This window comes from Rattus rattus, chromosome 1 (assembly GCF_011064425.1).
Source record: "Rattus rattus isolate New Zealand chromosome 1, Rrattus_CSIRO_v1, whole genome shotgun sequence".
Classification (NCBI taxonomy): Eukaryota; Metazoa; Chordata; class Mammalia; order Rodentia; family Muridae; genus Rattus; species Rattus rattus.
The window spans coordinates 265,387,490-265,400,836 of NC_046154.1; positions in this window are offsets into that span (position 1 = coordinate 265,387,490).

Genomic DNA, 13,347 nt, shown 5'->3' on the forward strand with positions numbered 1-13,347 from the left:
ATTAGGGGATATAGAACACACCAAGTTGGCGTGACAAGGGGGCTTCCACCATGAGAGAGGAATAAAGTCACTCATAGCAAGAATTTCTATGTCCCGTGTGCTTCTTGGAAGTCGCGCGTGGGACAATGGCATATATTTTTAAATGACTAAAAGTAACACAAACAATTCACTTTGACGCTGGGAAAAGTATAGACCTCTCTGAAGATAGAAAGAAAAAAAAGAAAAATTAAGGAGAAAACTTCCTTAAGGGCTGCTGTAAAGGGGCTCCTGTTTGTAAAATTCGTTAATTGATAGTTTATCTTAAAAGGTACACTGGCAGATACACATCAGGTGTTTCAGCATAGCTCCATTTTTTTCAATCAGAAAAGGTGAGTTTCGTGTGTGTGTAACTGAAAGGGCACTGGTCAGTCCATGAATTTTTCCACTAATCCTTTGACAGAGCAAAGCTTCGTCAAGTCAAACGGGGTGCAGCTGGCACAGTAGTGAGAAGACCAAGGCCTCTGTCCCTTTGTCTGCACTGTTTTAAACGAATGGGTTTGATTTAACATTTGCCACCTTGAGGTGACATCAAGGCTGGATGATTTGTAAATGACACCCTGGCTTCTGTGAGGATTGTTCATTGTACTTGTCTCCTTTGTCCTGCACCTCAGCTTCTCTTTAACTAATGATTAGCACCACAAAAGTCACAGTATTTGATTTGTGGATATGCAGGTAGGCACGTTGGGTGGGAAGTTGTGTCTTCAAACCTAGAGTCCAGGTGAACAGTCTGGAGATGATCGAAACCTCACCATAATTGTTGCGTGAGGACTATCTAAAGTCCTCATTGACAGATGTTACCTAGACAAGAGGTTTAGACAACAGAGAAAGTGCTAGCCCTTAAAGATTAAGTCAGGGAGGGAAGAACATTGAGAATGGTTAGAGGTGAGGCAGTAAGGAGCAAGCAGGCGAGACATGTTTCTACACTTGGAGTCTTGAGGTACATCAGAATAAACAAACAACACAACCATCGCCATCTCAAGAGTTTTCCCCTGAGTGGTGTGCATTATTTTTATCTAAAACACTTAACTGTACTAAACTCCTTTTAACCAGTAGCCTCAAGTACATTCTGAGTGTCACTCATGTACCGAGGATAAGATATTGAGGTCTTGTTGGGGTGTCTGAAGTAAACTTAGGCCCAAGGAAGTAGCAGCAAGCCGACATTTCATGAGTGAAATACTGGTTTTGGAACACACTGCTCTTTAGCAATGCTAAATTGTTTCTCCATGTTCCTTCCTGATGAACTGAGGAGAAAGCATTGTTGAGCTTTACGATATCTTCATAAGTGGTTAAATTTATACAAGTTTACATGCAGAATCAAAGCAGTGCCCATATCATGAGAATAGAGTGATATCCTGTAGCAGTAAAATGGAAAATCCTTTTAAAATAATCTTCATATTAAAGTGCTTTGACTTGACCTGCCTGCGAGATATGCTTGTGCAGTAATGTCACAAGGCCTGTGGGAGTAACCAACCAATATCTTAGTTGATTTAAGGCCCACTCCACGAGATGAAACCCAGACTGGTGCTGCTTGGGTGACCAGGAACATGAGACTGGAGAGTCCAAGAACCTGGATGAAAATAAAATACTATAATTCTGCTAAAGGGGCAGAACAATGAAATGACTCCTAATAACATTCTGCTATTTACATGGATCAGTCATGACCAGAGAAGCTGCTCCCTGAAAAAAGATGAAACTGGAGATCCACAGCCAGACAATGTGAAAGGGTGAGACGCCTTGAAGAACCCCTCTCTAAAAGGAACATTTCCATTAAATCCCTCCCCTCAGGGCTCTACCAACTCTATGGAAGAAGCGACCGATGGTGAAATGTAAGAGACACAGGGGAGTGACGGCAACAAAGAAGCGCAAAGCCTTCTCAGCAGAGCCTTTCCTCTCTACCCCAACAAACCCACTCAGTTTTGCCTTTGTTCACTTTTTCCAAATGTTTTTGTGCTATGGTTCCTGTTGCTATGGTAAAATACCTGACAAAGGCATCTTGAGGCAGAAAAGGTTTATTTTGGCTCACAGTTCCATGGAGTAGAGTCCATCATACCAACAAAGGAATATAGTGTACACAAAATAGCACCTTGTCAGGTTGCATCAGCCATAAGGAAGAGGAAGAGAACAGGAAGTGGGGCCAGGCTTCAAAGCCTCAAAGCCAAGCCTCAGTGACCCTCCGAAATTTTCTATAATCTTCCCAAACTACCATCTGGGAACCAAGTGTTCCAACACAAATGCCCATGGAGGACACTTCATACTCAAAGCACAATAGCGTTGAACAATCCAATATGGCTCCTCACCTCACTGAAGCTGCCTTGATGACACCAACTTGCTTCCGACTGAATGAACAAAACGAATGTGTCTACTTTGTTCATGGCTCCAGCCTGGTTCTCTGCCTCTACACTTCCTCAAGTCTATAATTCAGCTTCCATGAGAGTGCGGTCAACTGCACAACACTAGAAGATGCCATATCTCATCATGCCTTTGCATCCTAAACCGTTGTTAGGGTAGCCAAGACCGTTCTGTTGGCAGGGTTGGGTAACTGTGCATGGAAGCCATCCTGACACAAAAAGGAAACCGTGAAATGCCTTCACCACGTGTCCTCTTTTGCTTGCTATCTTAGAAGTGATATTTTCTGATCACAATTCCCAAGGTTCCCCTTCTCCTCAAACCTCTCCACTATCTGAGAGAGTCACCATTGAGCTTCTGAATTTTGCTTTAAACCTCACATTCTCTTTATCCAATATGCAGGATAATTTCACGGGCATCCAGAACTGAATCCCCAACTACTAAGTTTCATGGGTGGGTACTGGGCAAGCATAGGTACTCATTAAATATTCATCGAAAGTTTTTTTTTTTATTAAGTTGTTGTGGCTCTCCCCACACTTTGGATCCAACTCAAATGGCAGCTAATACATAATCCTTTTTTAGTTTAAAAAAAAAGAAGGAGAAGAAAGAAAGAAAAAAATTACAAACTAAGAGTTTTCAATCTTGCTATAGGCCTTTAATTATGTTAACTGCCACTATTCCGTTCCATCGCTGACCCAAAGAAAATACTGCGTGTTGGTTACTTTCTGGCCTGTGAGGGATGCAGTGCCATTAATTAGCCTTAGCTCATGCTCTTCACAATCTGACGTGGACTTTGGCAGCCGCACCGTCAATTAGCAATATTGACGGTAACCTGTATTTTATATAGCAAGTCATTTGTTTTTCCATAGGAGCTCGTTGAATAAGAGGAAACGGGAGCTGTGTGTTGCCACAAACCATGGTCAGTAAAAGCAATGTGTTCAAGTTCTTCCTTAAACCTCCCGATCATCTTTTAAAGTCTTTGTGGTTAAGGGCAAGCGTGTACACGCACGCGCGCGGCTGTCTTTGAGAATTCTGCCCTACATTAAGTATTAATTTAGTTTTATTGCCCACTTTTAACCTAGCTATTTGCCGTATTGTTTTTTAACCTAAATTTTTTGGGTAAGAGTGAAATATCTGTGTCGCCATGGGAATGCCTCCACACTGAAGATCTGTGGTACTGATGCTGCCAAGCCAGGAGCTGCTAACTTAGCTGGGTTTTATTGGAGGACTCTCAGCCTACAGTGCTTCAATTCAAAGTGCAAAGTCCTCAGTTAGTGACTACTAGGAATCATGTGAAGTACTGGCAAACATATATGAAGTTATGGATGAAGAAAAGATAGATTGAAAAGTATTTGGAGAAAAATTACATGTATATATGTATATATATGTATATATGTATATATACATACATATATGTACAGATACACAGACAAAAGCACTCATACACATATATATACATATGTGTATATATATGTATGTGTATCTATATATCTATATATCTAGATATATACATCGCATGCCAATCTGCGTTTAATTCTTTAAGCATATTTACTCCCAACTACTCCAGTTTCCATTTCTGACATAAACATTATAATCTTCTTCCACCCATTTATGAATTATAATTGACATTAACATTTGTGCTCATTTCCTGTTTTTCGTAATTGTGATTACATACTCACTAAAACCAAGTAGGAGACGGAGAAGAAGGTTTATTTTAGCTTACAGGTTATAGTCATTCACTGGGGAAGCTAAGATAGGATCAAGGCAAGAATTGAGAGGCAGAAACTGAAGCAGAGACCATAGAGCAATACTATTACCTGGTTTGCTCAGCCTGCTTTCCTATACAACCCAGGTATATGAGGATTCGCACCACATGCTGTGTGCTGGGCCCTCCCACATCAACTAACGCCCCACAGACTTGTCCCACAGAGCAATCTGATGCCTGTCATGTCCTCCCTTGTGACTCTAGTATTTGTCAAGTTGACAAAAATTAACCAGCGCAGCCTCCCAAGGCACACATTAAATTCATTTCCAAAGTCTAAGAATTAAACACTCTGTAAATCTTGAGTACACTTTGATTTTCTTCATCATTCACTTCTGTACTTGTGTGTGTGTGTGTGTGTGTGTGTGTGCATGTGTACACGTGTATAAGTTTCTTCGTTTATCTACTTAATGCTTCACTTTTCCTCCTTATAATTTTAAGTGAATGCTCAAAGCCCTTTTCATTCTAATAGAGAGAATTTGTCAAAGGTAACTGTAAGCAAGCAATTTGCCTTTATAATTACTAAAACTAATCAATCATTTACAATACAATGCCAATAAAAAAGACTGTCGTGTAGTTGGAAAATTTGCTCTGGAGATTTGAGGAATCCATGCTAATGGGTGACTTAAGCAAACTGGTCCGTGTAAGGCTCTACTCTATTGAGTTTACTTTAGTAGCTTCAGTGTACATTAGCTCGAAACTTTGCTTTCATTAGCAGTTTACTACCTTGCAGAAGAGTAAGATAAGATACTATGAGAAAATCCTCAACCTTTCATTTCTTCTCTGCTTTCTGCATCTTGTACACAAGGTAGGCACACATCTGGAAGGTGTTGGTAACTCCACAAATTGTGAGGTAGATACAGTGAGTCTCCGGTGAAATCCAGACTTTCCCAGTGAATTCAGATCCTGCCTGTGGTATCTTCTCTGGTTTGTTCAATGAAATCCACCTGGCAGGCCGCCTCTCTGAGATTTCTGGCTCTGAGCGAACTAGCTTAGCAAACTTATGTGTATGAGTGATGTCACTCATACAGTTGCCCCAGAACTTACATGTTTCAATAAGCAGGGATTGTATAGGAAACACCTGATTGGTTCATATCACTGTCTTCATGGCTATCTGTTTTGGGAAGACCTTCAAGCCCAGATCACCATACCTTTCCTTCCTGGCTTTCTTACCAATCCACACCACCCCCACTCCTTCCGTATAACCACCCCCATACACCTCAGCTATAATTTACCTCTATAATTTGGATAAGAGTGGCTAAGACGGTAAGCTGGGGGGATACAGGATGCCTGTGGTGAGGGACTTGGGATACCCATGGGTGAAGGAGACAGCCGTGGAAACAGGAGAGGGGTAATAGCTTAGAAATCTGCATTGATATCCCAAGTTGCCCGTTAGGAGCTGTACAACTCGGGGTCAAATATTTGACCATTTTTAACTATGGTGACTTCTTCTGGAAAAAAAAAGTAAATGATTATAGGGTTTTTCTTTACCTCCTGGCATTGCTGTGGCTCTAACACAAATGCTGTCCTACTTTCGGAAGTCTCACATAGACGCTAAAAGAGACTGAACTTCACACCATCATGTCTTGGCAAACATGTCTGTGTATCTCAGGGGTTTTGCCCATTCATGTTTGGTGGGCATTGAGGCCGAGGCCATACTTTCACTAATGTGAATAATGTCACAGTAAGTATGAATGTGGACTGTTTAATTTCTTTGCTCATGCCCCAGGAAGTGGGACAGCTGGGTTCTTTGGTTTTGCTGCTCTCCTTCAGTTTTATTGCACAGAAGCTCTTCCATTCAGTTCTCTGTAATTATAACAATGATTTACGTTTCCATGAACAGTGCGCAAGACTTTACTATATTTACTGTCTCTGGTATTTTTCGGCATTTTTAAAAGCTTTATTTACTTGGTGAGAGCCATTCTGACTGAAGTGGGATGGTATCTCTCAATACAGTTTTGATTCGGATTTTTTTGGTTGCTAAGGGTATCAAATACTTCCTATATATGTTGGACTGTGGGCTCTCTCTCTCTCTCTCTCTCTCTCTCTCTCTCTCTCTCTCTCTCTCTCTCTCTCTCTCTGTGTGTGATATTCAGATAATTTGACCATGTTTGAAATTAGATTCCTTTTCTTTTCTATTTTATGACTACTTCAAACTGTCCTTGTTCTAATTAGAGTAGCCTTTTATAAACTTTGTTTAATGTTGTAAGAGTAATACCCATACAATTTAGACAACGTGAGAAATAAATGGGAAAAGGAGAGAAGATTCAAATAGAATCTTTGTCAAGCTACGCCACAAACCACTAACAAACAGAGCTAACCTTTACAAGGTTTTAGATGTACTTTATTTTTTGTGTTTATGGATGTTTTGCCCACGTGTATGTGCTGGTGCACGCCTGGTCTCAGAGGAGGTCAGAAGAGAGCAACATATCACAATACAGATGGTTGTGAACCACCATGTGAATGCTGGGAATTAAACTGTAGTCCTCAGCAAGAGCAACACTTGCTTTAACACACGGAGCCATCTCTTTTGTCCTAGGTACAGTTAACCTTTTAAGTTTTCCTTCTATCACTAAAAAATAAAGCCTTGCTTCAGTGTATGGTGATGTTGGGACATCCCTTTTCTATTCTAGATATTTACCCTTTGTAAGGGTTACACACTTGTTCTTGCTGTCTGTTCACCCTGCTAACTGTTTCATGATGAAACGTCCAGTTTCCAAATGCTGTTATCACGTTTGTTGTTTGTTTGTTTGTTTTGCATTGAGAGTCTTGTTTAGTAAATCATTGCCTTGCAATGGTTTCTCTATTGGTTTTCATATTTTGCTTGCATCTAGGGATTTGAATCATTGGGTTTTGACTTTGGTTCACGGTGAGGTCGAGTTCCAGTCATCTGCTTGTGCATACTCACTTTTTCTGGTGCAGCTCTGAACGTGGTTTTCTTTCTTCAAGGCCCGACTCTCAGGTCTCTGCTGGGATTTCATGGCTGCTGCTGTGTGCCTATTCCTGGCTCCTCTGCTCAGTTTCCCTTCTCCGCATCTCTGTTCTCTTGGCAATGGCATCGCTGTCCACTGTGGCTCTGCAATGTCTTCATAAGGGACTGTGAGTCGACACCACCATTCCTTTCCCTCAACAGTGATCTCATTATTTGAAGTCTCTAGTGTTTCCAAATGAATTCTGTATCTGTTTCTTTTCCTAATGCTTGGGAAAATGCTCATGGTGTTTTGATGGGAATTTCACTGAATTTGGTGATAGCTTTTGAAAGGATAAAGCTGTCTCCATTTCTGTTATCCCAATCCCAGTCTACGTCTTTAGATTTTTATATGTATAGTCATTTTGCCATTATCTATAAATGTTTATAAACTTGACTTCCTTTTCTATTTGTATTCCTTTCATGTCTCTGTCTCACCTCATTGATTGCTAACATGGTACTGTGTTTACCAAGGGTTGATGGTGGATATGCCCTTTTATTCCTGATCTTAGAGAAAATGCTATTATTTTCCCCATTCTCTGTGTTGGCTGTGGATTGTAACAAATGGTGGTGTTTGGTTTTGAGATAAGGTTCCTTTCTGCTGCCCTAACTATCCATAATCCCAAAGTTCTCCTCTCTAACTACCCATAATCCCAAAGTTCTTCTCTCTCCCCTGGAATGACAGGGGAGATGGTGTGCACTGAGACCATCTCGCATTTGGACTGTGACTGACTTTACGGAAGATACTGAGCTTCTAAAGGACTGGGAACCGGCGTCACTGGATTCACCGCTCCCAGACACTCCACGTTTGAAATGTATGACACTGACTGGTTTCTTGTGAATCTAGGTTAGAAATTATTCCAACTGTGAGACGTCACCATCCACTTGAGAAGCAGTGTTCTCTTTCTGTACCGCAAACACAGGTAGACAACTGCAGATAAATTACCTGAAACTGAACTAGAGAAAGATTTTTAAATAATTGGCAAAGAGTAAAGCTTAGAAGATGTTACTGAAATACCTCAGCCTTCCTTTTGGAAGGTTCGATGGTCTCTTCATGGTGTGGCCCAGCATCCCGGGCACTGCTGGGGTTGATAGTGTGACTGTACCCTCTCTTCACAAGGGCCCTGCACTTGCTTTTCAGGAACCAGAAGGCGACTCTGAATTTACAAGTTGAGAGCCTAAAATTAACATTGCTCCTCCATGTCTTCCAATTGAATGTATGATCAGTTTGTTTTAGAAATTATGATGGATTATTAAATCACTTAAAACATACCTTATACTTTTTATTTTATACTTCAAAGACTTTAGATGTGAGGTTAAAATACAGAATAATTCATGTCCAAACCCATGGTAAGAATGACAAACAATGAAAAAGGTACATTTTTTTGATTCTTAGATTCTATTCCATTTCCTGTAGAATTTTCAATGTTCCATATTTTTGAAATTCACATTATTGTATGATTATTGATAGGGAATAGTAACTATTAATTTACTTTGAGTTTGTGAAAGATGGGCAAAGGAGGTCAGAAATCCAGATTATTAATGAGGACAAAATGTAAGGAATAGAGAAAATTAGTTAATTTCACAGAATACTTTATTCTTTTTGGGGTATTAGTTATTTTGGGATAAAATGATCAAAACACATATGTTAGTATTGCACAGAGAAATTATTAGGGCCAATATCATCCAGATAGTATCTCACCAACTATTAAGTCTAGAATTTCTCCCATCAAAGAAAGACAGCAATAGGGGAGGGGCTTAAAATGTGGAGCCTCAAATGACTTCAGATTTCCTTTAACTTCCAAGGGGATATGTCATTAAACCCAAAAGCTGTATTTAGTACTCGCTGTCAGCACCCATCTCTGCTTGTCCACAGGGTGCCATTCAGGCCAATGACTTACTCTTGGGTTTGTACGATCACCAGAAAATACAGCCGAGCTCTGAGATCCGAAGCACGTGCCACCACAGCCAGCTTATTTAACATAGCAACCCAGCTCTGGGCGGGGAATACAGCGCTGCCCATGCTAGGCAGCGACCTATGAGCTGAGACTTACCTCCAGCCTCTGCGGCAATGTAGTCAGAGTTGGGGTTAAATTCTGCCGCTTTCTACTTTTGCAGACGGGCTCTACGGCACGGAGATAATGATGATGTTCCTCCAAAGTGGTACCTGGGAAAATTGACTGAGATGACGCTTTTGAATAATGCAAAGATGGAGCTATGGGATTATAAGATTATTGTTTTTACATATTGGTCCTTGAAGTCAGACTTGAAGTCATACCTTTTTTTTTTCAACGACTATGATCTGTAATAACACAGTAGGAATTCATGGTTAACTGACTGTGATTTCCTGCGTATTTCCCCCTACAGACCATCCTTCCCAACGATTATGTCTTAAATAGAATGATAAGATTGCCCCAAGTAATATAAAAATCTGTCTATAATCTTCCTGAAAGTTGCCACATTCTGACAGAAGAAAAATTTATACAACATATTCTGATCATGCCTTCCCCTCCTCCTTCAGTTCCTTTCAGAAACACTGCAATCATCTCATTCTCCCACCTCCACCCTCTTTCTTCCGTTGTCTCTCTTTGAAAGGCAGACAAAAATAAATAAATAAATAAACAACTCGAGAAAAACATAAAATAAAAAGACAAAGAAAAATACAACACACACACACACACACACACACACACACACACACACAACATAATCAGAAACCAGAATATACAAGCAAAAGTCCAGTAGGATAAAAAATATCCAAACAAAGCAATATGACACAAAAGTATACAAAATATCATTGAATTCGTTTGTTTTTGCAGGAGCCATCTATTCATCTACTACTGGGTAAGTAGTACACTTAAGTGTGGTTTATACACCCAGTAATAATTCACTGAAGAAAACTGATGTTCCCTTGCAAGGAGATGTCAATTAAATAGAATTTCTTGATTAGGGATGGAAGCCCTTGTCCACTTTCCCCTCTTACTATGGAGTCCCAATTGGCTTAAACCTATGCAGGACCTGTGCATGCTGTCCCTGTCTCAGGAACAGCATGTTCATCAGTACTGTTGCAGCTGGAAGATACTGTTTCCTTGGAGTTACCCACACCCTCTGGTTCTTAGAGTCTCCTGCCTCCTCCTTCTCTCATAGTTCCCTGATCCCTGAGGGGGAGGGCTTTGGTGAAGACATTCCATTTAGGAATGGATGGTCCCAGGTCTCTCACTTTCTTCCCATTGTCCAATTGTGGGTCTCCGAGTTAGTTTCTATCCACTGCAGGAGGATGCTGAGCTAGGCACTGATCAGCAGTAATACTGATCAGGATGTCACCAGCAGTCATTTTATTGCTTTTTGTTCCTTTAGCAGGACAAGAATATTTGTTCATCACATGGCCTATCCAGTGTCAGGCACTTGGTCAACTGAGCAGTGTCATGCATGGGTTCCAACTCTTGAAGTGGGCCTTAAATGCAATCAGGGAGTGGTTGGTTAGTCCCCAAATGTTTTTGCCATATTGCACCAGCATAACCTGCAGGCGGATCACTGTTTTACATTACAGGATTCATAGGCTGGATGATAGTTACCTTCCTTCTCTAGTAGTGGGTGGAGGACATCCCAGTAACCTTAATGCCAGTTAGTAGTGGTGAAGCCTGGAGGTAGGGACCAAGTCAACTTCTCTGGGTTCAGTGAGATATATAAACGTCATCTTCAGCAAAAGGATCTTATCATCACTTTGTGGGGAGCAACCAATAGCCTTGGCAGTAGTCTGAGATGTTTGCGGGATGTATCACAGGACTCTGTGGATTGTGACTCAAATGGATGTAACCCATTCCTGGCACTAGACGTTTGACTTGGGAGCAAAAGGTGTTGAGTTGGGGCATTATCTTCCTCATTATTTGGCACCTGTTAACATAGCTTTCGTATGTGTGTATAATTTTGGAAGTTTCTACAGTAATAGGTTTCTATGTGACCCCTCAAACGGTCCTTAACATTAGTTGTTCCTCCTCATATTCCTCCCTTATCCCTTCTTCCATCCTTCTAAATTTAATTTAACATTTCATACCAGTCTCCCCATAAGTATATATTCTAGCTCACCGTATTTGGAATACTTTCCAATCCTTCCTAGTTCCTTATTCAATATCTAAGCTCTATGGTTGTACGGATTATAGCATACCCATTGCATACTTAAAAGCTAACCTCCACATACAATAGGAAACATGTGATATCTGTTCTTTTGTGTCTGGGTTACCACATTCTGGATACTTTCTTCTAGCTACATCCAGTTAGGTTAATAAACACATACCACATTTTTATTATCCATTCATCGGTTGATGGGCATCTAGTATCCAGTTTATAGACGTTTTTAACAGAGCAGCAATGCACGCAGTTGAGCGAGTGTCTCTGCAGTAATAAGGGGAACCCTTTGGGTGTCTGCCCAAGAGTGGTGACACTGGATATGGAGAGGGACAAATTCCTAGCTTCCTTTAAGAACCACCACACCAACACATTAATTTACATAGTGGCTGGACAGGTTTGTACTCCGTCAGCAATGAATAAGTGTCCCCCTTTCCCAATATCCTTACCATTTGCCTTGTAGCTCTTGGCCATTCTGACTCATGGGAGATGAAAGCTCAAGGCGGTTTTGATTACTGTTTCTCTGATGATTAAGGATGCTGAGTATTTCTTTAAGCATTTCTCAACCATTCATGTTTCAGTCTTTGAGAACTGTCTGTTTAGGTCGGTTTCTTTCTTTTTTTTGGCTTGGATTGTTTGCTTTCTTGATGTCTAGTTTTATTGATATAGATAGATAGATGAATAGATAGATAGATAGATAGATAGATAGATGGATGATAGATAGATAAGTAGATAGATAGATAGATAGATAGATAGATAGATAGATAGATAGATAGATAGATGTTAGACAGATAGAGATAGAGATAGAAATAGATAGATATACTATTAGCTATTGGTAAAGATATTTCCCATTGTGAGGCCAGCTGCTCTGGTCAAATGATGCCATAAAATACCATTTCGGTTTCATAAGGTCATATTTGTTAATTGTTCGTAGTGCCTGATTTATTTTATTCTGGTCAGAAAGTCTTTTGCAATGGAAATTAGCTCAAGCCTATTTCCCACTTTCTCGTTCATTAGATTCAGTGCATCTGGTCTTATGCTGAGCTGTTTGACCATTTTGGAGTTGAGTTTTGTGCAATGTCTTAAAAATCTCTTTGCATTCTTCCATATGCAGCCATGCAGTTTGACCAGCACTGTTTCTTGAAGATGTTGTCAGTTCTCCAACGTGTAATTTGGGCATCTTTGTAAAACTCCAGTGCCCACAGTTAAGTATTAAAGTACTATACTGAGTAAGTATGAAGAGAGTGGACAACCTTGTATTATTACTAATTTTAGTGTAAGTGCTTTGAGTTTCTCTTCATTTAGGTTGATATTGGCTATGAGCTTGGTGTCCATTGCCTTTATTATGATTAATTATGTCCTTTTATCCCTAATCTCTCTAGGACCTTTAAAATAAAAGGGTATTTGATTTTTTTGTCAAAGGCCTTTTCTATGTCTAATGAGATGATCATGTAGTTTTTTTGTCTTTCAGTCTATTTATATAGTAGATTATCTTTATCTACCGTATGACTTATAATACTAAGCCACCCCTGACTCTCTTGAATGAAGCCTGCTTTATTATGGTAGATTATTTTTTTTAAATATGTTGTTGAATTCAGTTTGAAAATATTTTATTTACATTTTTGCATCTATGTTCATAAGATAATTTTGTCTATACTTCTTTATTGGTATAGATGTCAGAATAATTGTGGCCTCATAAAAAGGATTTGGGCAATGTTCCTTCAGTTTCTGTTTTATGGAATAATTTGAAGAGTATTGGAATTAAATTTTCTTTGAAATTCTAGTAGAATTCTGTTCTAAAACCATCTAGAGCTAGGCTTTTTGGTTGGGAGATTTTAATCATTGTTTCTGTCTTACTAGGCGTTTTAGGCTTGTTTAAATTGCTTGTATGATCGTCATTTAGAAATTTATTCCTCCATCTATTGTGGTTGATAGTTTTACTGGGTATAGTAGTCTGGACTGGCATTTGTGGTCTCAGAGTTTGTAGAACATCTGCCTGAGCTGTTCTGGTTTTAGAATCTCCACTGAAAGCCAGATGTTAGTCTATCAAGTCTATCATTAGACGTTATTTGATCTTTTTCCTTTGTAGCTTTCAATATTCTTTGTT